At 47.2% G+C, this 10,000-nt stretch overlaps 1 protein-coding gene and 1 long non-coding RNA gene across 7 annotated transcripts in view; both read right to left on the reverse strand.

Annotated features, from left to right (window-relative positions):
* LOC122261854 (uncharacterized) overlaps window positions 1–431 on the reverse strand; it is a 13,539-nt gene extending 13,108 nt beyond the window's left edge. The window contains exon 1 of the long non-coding RNA XR_015191966.1: window positions 1–431. This exon is cut by the window's left edge and continues 24 nt beyond it. This is a non-coding gene — a long non-coding RNA (uncharacterized LOC122261854).
* LOC122251804 (rap guanine nucleotide exchange factor 1) overlaps window positions 1–10,000 on the reverse strand; it is a 140,602-nt gene that overhangs the window by 71,729 nt on the left and 58,873 nt on the right. The window lies entirely within an intron of this gene.

The following is a 10,000-nucleotide window of genomic DNA, read 5'->3' on the forward strand; positions in this document are numbered from 1 at the left end:
TGGACACTGAGCAGGTGGAGCTAACGGCGGCTGGCGGCTGGTGGCGGCGACGGCGGCGGCGGAGGCGACACGAACACCAGCATGCACGCCGCTGCCCCGACACTGGGCCCTCGCCAAACGGCCACCACACATGCCCAAACACAATGTTGCCGTCCAAGGCGAGGCGGGGAAGGGATACAGTCGCGCTGCCATAGCCAAAAGCTTGCTCCACGGCTTCGTCTCCCTCTCCCCGTCGGGCGGCCCCCCCTCGGCCCTCGCAAGCACTCGCCGTCCTACTCGCTGCGACTCGTGAAGTTCCGCTGGGATTACGGCATTCGCAGGTCACGGAGTGGGTTCGAGCTTCAGCTTACGTTTTCGAGTCGAGCGCCAGCACGACTCCGTCACCGCTAACTCTCGAAGACGCTAAGAGTGTCTGCCAGCCAGCCCCCCCCCCCACTGCCGTCCACGCATTTGGGATAATAATACTGTTTACAAACACAGACCAGAGTTGGCCCCGCATACTACGACTATTTCGTCATTTGCTCTTCTCCCTCTCCCTCTCTCTCTCTCTCTCTCTCTCTCTCTCTCTCTCTCTCTCTCTCTCTCTCTCTCTCTCTCTCTCTCTCTCTCTCTCTCTCTCCCTCTCCCTTACCCCCATATAGTTTTCTTTCCTTTGCTTTCTCCTCCTTGGTATACATCAAGATCCTTTTCGGTTGTTGTTGTTAATTCCAGTATATTTCTACCTACCTGCCTTCCACGTCGTTTCCTGTGCATGAGGAGGATGGCTTCAGAAAGCATCAACTCTTACCTGGAAATAGAGATTAGAAAATTAATTTTCACGAATGGGATTTAACATCCGTTGAAAAATAGTTCATTGATCTGTTTATGTACAAAACAAACACAGAAATCAAGGTAAATGAAGAAATTATGCCTTTTTATTTTTGTTTATCCACAAAATATATACTAAATAAAATATTCAATTTAGTCTTAAAAATCATAGATATCAACTTCATTGACAAATGAAAGGGAATTCCAGCCGTATTCATTTACCCGCGGGGGTTTCGAGCTTGATTTTAGTTACCCCTCACATACATAGAAAAGAAGAAAATGGGCATCAAAAGACACCAACAGAAAAAGTATTTCTGTTTTAGGGGGGACACCAGAAATTCTTTTTGATATTTAATACTCTGCCAGACGCGATGACATAAATATTTCAAAGCGTTATATTCTATTACGGTAATATATGTCTATCAAGACAAAATAAACACTTTACGTAATGACTGAAAATAAATGAATGAAGCGAAATGTAAGTGAATCGCACAGGTCGTAAATCTTTTATGCTCAAGAAAAGTATACACACACGACAGATTCAGCAGCTTAATTAAACCCATCACCATCACATTCCACGAACTCTTCGCTAATGGCATCAATTTACCTCTACATCGTGTAAAAAACGAAAAGGGAAATACCACGACAAGCATTTCCCTTCTCGTCCTCGAGGAAATGCGGGTTTGATATTTCCACACGCATTACTCTTCAGGTCCTGCTCATGATTTCTTCACCGACTGCCATTTTTGTCTCCCAGATCCCACACCCTGTCGCCCTCCAAACATATGTTTATGTCTTTCTAGGGCTCGCTCGCTCTCTCTAATATCTCCCAATCTCTCATTTCCGTCTCTCAAAATCTCTCTTTTCTCTTCTCTCAATCAATTTATTTAGCTATCTATCTATCTCTCATATATATATATATATATATATATATATATATATATATATATATATATATATATATATATATATATATATATATATATTTACTTATTCATTTTATTTATTTATTCATTTATCTATTTATCTAACCTTCCATCTGCATATATCTATCTACCTCTCCCTCCGCCCCATTCCGTTTCCGCTTCTTCTTCTCCCTCTCCTTTTCCTTTTATTTCCCTTCTTCTCCCTCTCTCCCTTTCCTTACACACGCAATGCCCGCCAAAGTTGTCTCTGGATGATTTCTGATTTATAAAGGCAAATTCACTGACTTTCCATTCATCAACCCGGCGTGGAACCAAAACTAAAGCCCCACTCTTTGCAGCAGGAAGTATCGGCCGCCAGGGGCCCTAATAGCTACACATTAAGCAAGGGAAGAAGGGTAGGGGGTTTGTGCGGCAAAGGGTTAAGACGATCGCTAGCCGTACCTCGGGGTGCAGGTGCGTGTCGTGCAGCACCTCGGGGACCTTAAATGCAGGTCATGGCCACCTGCCCGCCCGTGACCTTAGAGAGAGTAGCACTAATCCAGCGTCCATCCCCTCCTGCCGTCTTGCCCCCGCCCCCACCCCCGCCCCCACCCTGCCTTCACCCACCTGGCTGTCTAACAACACGACGCATACAGGTGGACTGACCGGTGTGACTGGACGCTGTTTTCCCGACATCATCTCTCACCCCCCCATGGTACAATCCACACCAATTCTCCACAGCCACTTGCCCAGCACATGGACTTCGACCCAGATGTGGGCAAGGGAGGGGAGGGGAGGGAAAGGGGTGGGAGGTGCGACAGCCACAACATCGTCCACCATGACCTCCACCCTCCCTCTCCCGCAGGTGCGATGCGGCCGACCTTGCCCCAGGGGTTCGCCTCCTTCCCTCCATCCCACCCTCTTCCTCCTAGCCCTCGCGCCAAACACAAACGCTGCCGTGTCCGTCATTCCCTCTTTCCTTTAAACTCGGCGCACAGGGTCGCACGGAGAGAACATTAATTCTCACGACTTTTATATATACAAAAAAAAAACTAACAGGTGTACCGGTGAAGGAGCCACGGCCAATTAGGCTCCACGCATGAAACTAAGCCTCGACAAAACAAAGCGCAACCTCAAGGCGGCCACAAAGAAACTCCAGTACGGAGCCACTTGACGCTCATCAACCCCCATGCCTTCAGGACGAACCTCTCAAGATCATTAGCTGCTAAGCCAGCACGAGTTCTCAGGAAGACTCCCGGAAGAATTCCATGCCTTTTTTCTCCCAAAATAGATAAATAAATAAATCGGCTATTGAATGATGATAAAGATAATATAAATGGCATTAGGAAGAGCTCAACTCAGCACCAAAACTAGAACCAAGTCTCGCTGAATTACGTCAGTCGACAAGCGAGGCCAGCAACACGCAAAGTTTACAGACCAAATATCCTTTAGACTGGTATCTGTGTCCCTCACATCGCACTGAGGCAACAACTTTCGGTCGGAGATATACTTGGTGGCGGGATGAGGCTGTTCCTATCCGAAGTGTTTTATTTTCCTTCGTCAGTCAAAGTAGTAGTAATCTTTCGTACCCTGAAACATTTTATTCCGTCATTTGTAAAGCCAGTGACAAAATGTAACAAATGCAGTAATCATCCTGTCTGACCAATGAATGAATGTAAAAAACACACAAAAAAACAATAAATCATTAATATAATAAATAACCAAATTAGACAGACGGATAATAAACAAAACCGATCTCAAAATAAACAGTACGAGGACAGGGGAAGGTTGATACAAAGCAAAGATCCTAAAGAGGTCTAACACATACTTCTTGTTCTTGTTTTCCTTGTTCGAATAACGACCCTATAATCACCGAGATCAACAAACAAAACAAACAGAAAAACATACGCTCTACACAGCATAGCTTAGTTTTGTTTTCTTCTGCTAAGTAAATGGAAGACACCGTTTCCAACTACTTTCTTTTCTACACGCCTTTTATATTTCCAGGGACATTTCCCTCTTGCTTCATTCCTTCGCAACCATATCTATCAACATACGAATATTGATCGCAAAGGTATCCGACACCTTTGGCTATAACATGAACGCCGTAAACTATCTAAACAGAGGAAAGTTTCAATCCCCTCGAATTAGACCTCTTGGCTCTCTACACACAGCAAGCCCAGTGGTTTTCCAACTGCTGGAAACTCCTCCCCTTTTTTTAATCTCTTCGTAAAGAAGGCGGCTATTTGTCGTTGCCTACAACTCTGGTCCTTCGCGACTCACTGCATCCCGAAGGTAACGGAGAGCTCCTCCCAGATAATACTTCCTACCGATATAGGCTGACTCTCTGGAGCGTTCTTTCACCTTATAGGAAACGCGACGTGGTACGTGATGATCTATAATAAAAAAAAGGAAGACCATTTGTCTTAGAAGAGGGTTAGTTTCTCCCATTCATCTATTACGGTCCTCAATCATAGCCAAAAATCGGATAATTTTCGATCGTACCCCCCTCCCCCCCGTCCACCCCTTCAGTATGACACAAATAACCAAGAGATGCCATTGGCTTCGCCCATATAAAAACATCCCTCGGCCCTAAAATCATAAGCCTCCATCTTACAAATCCTACTACTCCTCTCTATCGCTCAGTCATCACCGCGTAACCACACAAGGAAAGGCCACGACACCAGTCCAAGGCGTCGTGAAAACCTAACTCAGAGACGTGACCCCGCAGTGCGTCGCTCTGATCACATCAATCATGTTCAGTCATCTCAACTAAAGGCTTCTGACAGTTGTGGCTGGCACAGCGAGTGAGGTGATTGGGGGCCACGTGCACCAATCTGACGACGCCAAACCACGAGAGGAGCACAGTGAGAGAAAGTATTGCGTGGATGAGGTAGATAGGTAGAGGAAAGAAGGGGAAGGGGAAGGGGAAGGGGAAGGGGAAGGGGAAGGGGAAGGGGAAGGGGAAGGGGAAGGGGAAGGGGAAGGGGAAGGGGAAGGGGAAGGGGAAGGGGGAGGGAGATGATGAAGGGGGGTGACGATGATGATGGTGATCCCGTGATGACGACGAGGAGAAGGGGGAGGGGGAAGGAGAGGGGGGGGAGCAGGAGGAGGAGGAGGAGGAGAGGGAGAAGGAGAAGGAGAAGAAGAAGAAGAAGAAGAAGAAGAAGACGAAGGAGAGGAAGGAGAAGGAGGACAAGGACAAGGAGAAAAGGGAGAAGGAGAAGGAGAAGGAGAAGGAGAAGGAAAAGGAAAAAGAAGAAGAAGAGGAGGAGGAGGAGGAGGAGGAGGAGGAGGAGGAGGAGGAGGAGGAGGAGGAGGAGGAGGAGGAGGAGGAGGAGGAGGAGGAGGAGGAGGAGGAGGAGAAGAAGAAGAAGGAGATGAAGAAGTGAAGAAGATGACGAAGAAGAAGAAGAAGAAGAAGAAATGAAGAAGATGATGACGACGACGACGAAGAAGAAAAGGAAAGTGAGAGGAAGGGGGAGGGATAGAGAGAGACTGAATGGGAATGGAAGAGGAGGAGGGCAAAAGAAAGTGAAACAAAGTAAAATAAAGGGAAAGGGAAATAATACGACAGTGGCTAAAGGAAAGGGAAGAATAATAGAGGAAGGAGAGGGAGAATACGGACGTAACATATATAGAGATAGACAAGTTCCCTAAAGGAAAGGGAAGAAGAATAGAGGAAGGAGAGGAATACGGACGTAACACATATATAGAGATAGACAAGTTCCCAAAACCTGTATTAAAAGAAGTCACAAAATGGATTGCAACAGTTTCTCTTTGAATTTCTCCTCTCTACGAATTAATAAATAGTATTTTGTTAAACTGAAACTTTTTTTTCCCTTCCATAACATGTTCCATAAAGCATACCTTGGCGCATGTATATATAATGACCGCTGCAACATTATCAGAGAAACCATAATTACAAATACTCTCCTGAAGCACAGTGCAACCGACGAAAATAGTGCTAAATCTAACTTTCCAAAAAAAAAAAAAAAAAAACAAGCAGCAAGAAGTGTCACCATGCATCATTACACACCACAGCAAACAAATTCTGGCCCGACTTTCTCTGTGCGGGGGAAAGAAAGGAGAGTGATCATCTATCTCCAATTTGCGGCGCTCTCTCTCCGGGTGGCGATTGCACTGCGAGACAGACATCGTTACAGTGTAAGAGCTGATGTATGGTGCGATTCAGACCCGTTTGCTCAAGCCTGAACACAGGTGGCTAGAAGCTCCAGAGGCAATATGGTGCCAACGTCCTCTGGCGGAGCCTTTATCGCTCCCTTTGAAGTTTCTCTTCAAAAGCCCTTCTTTTATGTCACTCCCGACGTCTCGCCTTTGTCGTTTCTCCTAAAATAGTTTGGCCGCTTCCTCTCATCGCAGCGCGTACTTTGGAGGTGCTTACACGCCCCCTTGACCGCTTATCTACCCTCCCCACCTCTCCGTGCCATCCACTCCCACTCCCACAGGCGACATCATTAAGGCGCCCCTTTAAACTCGTGCGTGTCGTGACGCCCGATTTCCTTTCCGAGACTTCTCCGCTGCTCTCTTGAAAAAACCTTTCCCTCGCTCACGCCCGAGACCCCGCTGCTGCGACATACTCACGACACATACTCGGCAGACGGAACTAGGCACCGCCTCCCGGGGGGACTGTTCGATTGGCGCCGACCGCAAGCGGCGCTTTCCCTCCCCGATTCAGCCACACTCGCAAACCTTAGGCCTACGACTACAGCGCGAAGAAAATTCAGCATTCATGAAATTCGCAGGAACACAATGCAATCGAAAAGGGATATGACTACATAACCGGCATGTGTGTGGCCTATGTAACAAACCAGCTTGCATGAATAAAGAAATCCTTCCCCTTTTTTCCACCACAAGCAAAGTACTACCCCACGCCCTTCATGCCACACAGGGCCGTCCCGCCGAGTCCTCCACAACGCCAATCCTCATCCCTAAAGACCGCCTTCACTGATATAAATGTTATTAACAAGTTCTCTCACAATTACCTACACTTGGATCTTGTTATCACTTAATTTACTCTTGAACCTTTGGGCGAAAGTTTGCGTGGGTTCCAATGGGTGTGCACGCATGTCCATGAGAGTGAGAGTGAAAGTGAATGCGAGTGTGTACGTGTGTTCGCGTTGCGTGCGAGTTGACAGGAGACGTGAAGGAAAACAAGTCAGAAACCCCGACGGATGTCTGGTTATTCTCCTGACAAGTGTCCCGTGATCCGAGTGGTTTACAGAAAAAAATTCCAACTGTAAATAGTTATTGCGAAACGAATTTGAGCAAGAGTAATTTTGACCTTTCTACAAAACAATCAGAGGAGTACTCATCGGACCTATTTCTTCATGTCTTAAGAGTAAACAGATGCACAGTTTACTATTCGTTATGGGAAGCCATAAGGCTGTCTGTTATATTCCAAAGGAGAGACTCTTGTGCTCTGCTCTGACTAAAACTTAACTCAGATACTTTATATTAAGAATTGTGTGTGTGTGTGTGTGTGTGTGTGTGTGTGTGTGTGTGTGTGTGTGTGTGTGTGTGTGTGTGTGTGTGTGTGTGTGTGTGTGTGTGTGTGCGTGTGTGTGTGCGTGTGCTTGTGCTTGTGCGTGTGCGTGTGCGTGTGTGTGTGTGTGTGTGTGTGCGTGCGTATGAGTGTGAGTGTGAGTGTGAGTGTGAGTGTGAGTGTGAGTGTGTGTGAGTGTGAGTGTGAATGTGAGTGTAAGTGTGAGTATGCGTGTGCGTGTGAGTATGTGTGTGCGTGAGTATGCGTGTGCGTGTGCGTGTAAGTGTGCCTCTACATTAGTTACCGCAGCCACACCCAGCGGCCCCTCCGGCACCTAACAACAGAGGATTACCATAATAACTGCGGTCAGCCCGGCCGTGCACTGCTGGAGGTCGCTTCGCCGTCGCGTCGCGTGCTCCCTCGCTTGTGGCGGAGGCCGCCTTCGCCAACGCCCGAAGAAGCCGTTGGGAGAAAAGGCACGGCGCCACACGCGGGGGCGGAACAACCGGAAATACTAAAATGTTATATCTAAGTTCTAACATTGGTAACGGCTTCCATTTCCTTCCTCCTCCTAGGTCGTCTGACCTCGTTTCCTCCAAATGTACGTATTCTGACATAACATTAAGGACACATACATCCAAAGCTACACACACACACAAATACCCAAAACATAACTGTGTGCATAACTGCATACATCTATTCATAATTTCGTATTTCTTTCTCTCTTTCTTATCCTCTTTAATTTCTCCTCTCACTCCTCCCTTTCCTTCTCCCTCTCACTCTTTTCTTGCTACATCTTTCCATATCCAATCCTCTCCTATCTTATTAACTTTCACTCTCCTCTCTTCTCTCTTCTCTCTCCTCTCTTCTCTCTTCTCTCTACTCTCTACTCTCTACTCTTTACTCCTCCACTCCTCTACTCTACTCCTCTACTCTACTCTACTCTACTCTACTCTACTCTACTCTACTCTACTCTACTCTACTCTACGCTACTCCTCTACTCTACGCTACTCCTCTACTCTACGCTACTCCTCTACTCTACGCTACTCTACTCTACTCTACTCTACTCTACTCTACTCTACTCTACTCTACTCTACTCTACTCTACTCTACTCTACTCTACTCTACTCTACTCTACTCTACTCCTCTCCTCTCCTCTCCTCTCCTCTCCTCTCCTCTACTCTACTCTACTCTACTCTACTCTCTCCCTGTTCGAAATCCTTGCAGAAAAGAGCTAAAAGCAAGCATCAACTGATAACAACAGTTGCGATCAGAGCAACCGCTTCGCCAGGAAATTACAAACGAATGTAACTTATCTGTTCTTTGGATAACGTATCTGACTGTGGTTTTCCCACTCTAACTGTACTGAAAAACGTTCAGTTGCTGCACACCAGTTGGCCGTGGATGCATTTTTCAGGCTACAAACGAGTAGGAGACGGACTTGGCAACAAGCAAATACGGTCTTGCACTTTGTTAATTCTGGTTCTTTAAGAGAGCGAATAGTAAGATACACCTCGCTTTTATTCCCGCAACAGCCCTGCTGATTAGATAATGACGTTTCGACAAGTTACACTCCAGCTGACTATTTGTGCAACATCAGACATCGTTTACAATACTTTGCTTTCACAAGCGAACTCTTTTAACATCTCGTTGTATCATGTCTGTCGCCGCCCCCCCCCCTCTTCATGTTGCCACATACAACAAACAGCTCGTGCAAAACAAGGAAAGTATCTCGATTTTCCGCACAACCGACACTTTCACCCTGCTGCCTCCGGCGGCTGTGGACAGACGGGGAACATAAGACCAGTTACTCTCATTTCCTAACACTTACTTTCCCTTTCTTTCCCTTCATTCCCCCGCGTCCTCTGTCTCCATCGTGACTTATGCCTCTGTTTTTCTCTAATTATTTTTTTTCCCTGTACCACCTCTTTTGTTCCTTGTCCCTTTCTTCCTGCACGGCATACGCAAGGAGGGAAAGCCTCCATTCCTGCAGTCCTCATTCCGGGTAACAAGGAGCGCAGTATCGGTGGCGACGCAGGCCCGGCTGGGGAGCTGCTCGGCGCGGCGCGTGAGGCCCTCGGGCACCCCGGCAATAATGGCCGCCTTCATCACGCCTCAACTTTCTACTGTTTACCGCACAATTGCCCCACCACACAAGACCAACACTATCACTCGCACCACATTCCTCCATATCCCCATGCCTGCTGCCGGACTGTGGTAGTGACCCTCCGGCGCTGTTAATGCGGTCCTTGGGAGTGTCTCTCTGAGCAATAGGACCACATGGCTATGCAGCGCGATGTGGATTTTTGGGAGGTATAGCAAGTATCAGCGATAAACACAACCCTAGATTACAATTGCTGCAAAAGTATAAAAAGTAGGTGTAACATCCTGATAACAATCAGTTCAAAGTTTTCAAACAGAGAAACCAGAAGACGCCCATCCTACGCCCATCCGCATTCGTTCATCATTAAAACATGTCGGATAAATCACAAAACTACGTTTCACTTCCAATAACTAATAGCCCCTCCTAAGATGGCAGGCCCTTTCCCGAGGGATCTCTGAAAAGCCCTTTATTGCCGCCCTGCTCCCAGGCCCTCCAGCCACGCGACCTTCATTCCGGCTGCGAGAAAATGTGTGCCATCGAGTACCTATGTGCGCCGTTGTGTGAATTTGCGTCGCCCTTTTGTGTAAAGCTCGTGGCGTGTGCGTGGGAAAGCATAAGTTCGAGTTGAAACGCTTTTCTAGCCGATCGCCCATGTCATTTCCCTTACATGCCCTCGGCT

Source organism: Penaeus japonicus, unplaced genomic scaffold (assembly GCF_977035675.1).
Source record: "Penaeus japonicus unplaced genomic scaffold, GWHDUDI00000001_assembly GWHDUDI00000020, whole genome shotgun sequence".
NCBI classification, from domain to species: domain Eukaryota; kingdom Metazoa; phylum Arthropoda; class Malacostraca; order Decapoda; family Penaeidae; genus Penaeus; species Penaeus japonicus.